The 3,190-nt window shown below is 42.8% G+C and overlaps 1 pseudogene; it reads right to left on the bottom strand.

Annotated features, from left to right (window-relative positions):
• Window positions 1-855: 855 nt before the first annotated feature.
• On the bottom strand, window positions 856-1,328 carry LOC101049978 (large ribosomal subunit protein eL30 pseudogene; annotated as a pseudogene).
• Window positions 1,329-3,190: the final 1,862 nt, after the last annotated feature.

Here is a 3,190-nt window from a genome sequence, read left to right as displayed (position 1 = left end):
AATAGTGAATAATTGGCAATAATCTAAATACTCATCAATAGTGAATTGGATAAATTATGGAAATGACATACTTTACAGCTGTTAAAAAATGAATACATAATCTTATATATACTGACGTGAAAAGATATCCAAAATATATATTAAATGAAAAATACAGTCCTGGTGTGGTGGCTCACACCTGTAATCCTAGTACTTTGGGAGGCTGAAACAGGAGCATCAGTCATTATTTAAGCCCAGGAGGCTGAAGCTTCAGTGAGCCATGATCACACCACTGCACTCCAGCCTGGGTCACAGAGCAAGAACCTGTTTCAACTGTGTGTGTGTGTGTGTGTGTGTGTGTGTATCTGCATATACACACATATATGTTGCAGATTAGTATGTATAATATTTCATTTTCTGAAAAGGAAAAATAAAAAACATTTTTTTGAGACTGATTTCCGGCTCTTGTTGCCCAGGCTGGAATGCAGTGGTGCAATCTCGACTCACTACAACCTCTGCTTCCTGGGTTCAAGCGATCCTCCTGCTTCTGCTTCCCAAGTAGCTGGGATTACAGGTGCCTACTACCACATCCAGCTAGTTTTTATATTTTTAGTAGAGATGGGGTTTCACCATGTTGGCCAGGCTGGTCTCAAACTCCTGACCTCAGGTGATCTGCCCACCTTAGCCTCCCAAAGTGCTGGGATTACAGGAATGAGCCATCATGCCCACCCTGAAAAGGTAAAATTTGTATATACATGTAACAAAATAGGTCTTACTAAACTCTGAGTTGAAGAACTGACTTCATTACTTAATAACACTTTCACTTTAGAGAGTAACCTCTCTAAATCTATTTTCTTGTGCCTGGAGTATTACATATTTCTTTTTTTTTTTTTTAACAATCTCAGAAGAATTTTATTAAAGAAAATTTTGCATGATTTACTTTTCACCAGTCTGTTCTGGCATGCTTCTAATGATGTCAGAATCACCTGGATCAATGATAGCCAGTGTGCACACTCTGTAGTATTTTCCACACACTGTGCCCAGTTCAATATTATTGCCACTGTAGTGATGGAGACCAGTTTTGGCTAACATTGCATAGTACTCTATTTCGGATTTCCTCAAAGCTGGGCAGTTGTTAGTGAGAATAACCAATTTCGCTTTGCCTTGTCTGATCATCTTCAGAGTCTGCTTGTACCCCAGCACGTACTTTCCACTATTCATAACAAGTTGGAGCCTAGAGTTGATCGACTCCAGCAACTTTTTCATCTTCTTTGCGGTCACCATCTTCCTGCCTTAGGTGCGGGACGGCCCCCAACCAAGAGCAGACGCTAAGATGGCTGGGGAGCGAGAAAAGAGACATATTTCTTAACATGTGTCAAAAGTTCAAAAGACAAAATATATAAAATGTCTTTGTAAATGGTAATATATTACATAAATATATAGTAATCAAACAAAAGTCTTTAAATGTAAATTACTCCCATGATCATCTCTATTCCTTCTGTGGGAGAGGGGGAAACAGGATCTTACTTCGTCACCCAGGATAGAGAGTGCAGTGACATGATCATGTCTCACTGTAGTCTTGGCCTCCCAGGCTCAAGTGATCTTCCCACCTCAGCCTCCTGAATAGCTGGAATTACAGGCGCATGCCACCATGCCTGCCTAATTATTTTTTGTAGAGATGGGGTCCCACTCTGTTGCCCAGCCTGTTCTTGAACTCCTGGGCTCAGCCTCCTTAAATGCTAGGATTACAGGTAAGAGCCATTGCACCCAGTCTGTACTCTAATAAAACTAAGTAGGCCTATAATTATTACTTTGTAACTTGATTTAAGAACAGAAAGCTTAATATCTTTTTGGTGTGATAGGTGATTCTTAAATTTTTAGAGTATAACATACCCCTTAGGAAACCTCAGGAAAGCTTTTAATTTCATTCTCCAGCCCAAATATATATGCATACCAAGTTCTGCATAAAACGTTATGGATCGTATAGACACTCCCTCAAAACAAAATATCATTCCATGGATTATTGCTAAGAATTCTAGTCTTGTCGGCCGGGCGCGGTGGCTCAAGCCTGTAATCCCAGCACTTTGGGAGGCCGAGGCGGGTGGATCACAAGGTCAAGAGATCGAGACCATCCCGGTCAACATAATTAAACCCCGTCTCTACTAAAAATACAAAAAATTAGCTGGGCATGGGGGCACATGCCTTTTATCCCAGCTACTCAGGAGGCTGAGGCAGGAGAATTGCCTGAATCCAGGAGGCAGAGGTTGCGGTGAGCCGAGATCGCGCCATTGCACTCCAGCCTGGGTAACAAGAGCAAAACTCTGTCTCAAAAAAAAAAAAAAAAAAAAAGAATTCTAGTCTTTAAAATGCATAAAGAAAAGGAAAACTAGCCAGGCGCAGTGGCTCATGCCTGTAATTTCAGCACCTTGGGAGGCCAAGGCAGCCAGATCACCTGAGGTCGGGAATTCGAGACCAGCCTAGCCAACCTGGTGGAACCATCTACTAAAAATATAAAAATTAACTGGGCATGGTGGTGGGCACCTGTAATCCCAGCTACTCGGGAGGCTGAGGCAGGAGAATCACTTGAACCCAGAAGGTGGAGGTTGCAGTGAGCCGAGATCACACCGTTGCACTCCAGCCTGGGCAACAGAGTGAAACTTCATCTCAAAAAAATTTATATTCAAGCAAAAGTATTTACGACCCAGGATGAAGAAAAAAAAAAAATATATATATATATATATATATACCAAAATATATATATATATAAAAATTAGCTGGACGTGGTGGCACCTGCTTGTAATCCCATCTACTCGAGAGGCTGAGCCATGTGAATCTCTTGAACCTGAGAAGCGGAGGTTGCTGTGAGCTGAGATCATGCCACTGCATTCCAGCCTCAGTGACAGAGTGAGACTTTGTCTCAAAAAAAGTTTAAGGCCGGGCGCGGTGGCTCACGCCTGTAATCCCAGCACATTGGGAGGCCGAGGCGGGTGGATCACGAGGTCAAGAGATCGAGACCATTCTGGTCAACATGGTGAAACCCCGTCTCTACTAAAAAAAAAAAAAAATACAAAAATTAGCTGGGCATGGTGGTGCATGCCTGTAGTCCCAGCTACTCGGGAGGCTGAGGCAGAAGAATTGCTTGAACCCAGGAGGCGGAGGTTGCGGTGAGCCGAGATCGTGCCATTGCACTCCAGCCTGGGTAACAAGAGTG

The sequence above is a fragment of the Saimiri boliviensis genome, chromosome 2, assembly GCF_048565385.1.
Source record: "Saimiri boliviensis isolate mSaiBol1 chromosome 2, mSaiBol1.pri, whole genome shotgun sequence".
In the NCBI taxonomy this organism is placed as follows: domain Eukaryota; kingdom Metazoa; phylum Chordata; class Mammalia; order Primates; family Cebidae; genus Saimiri; species Saimiri boliviensis.
This window is presented reverse-complemented; position numbering and strand designations above follow the sequence as displayed.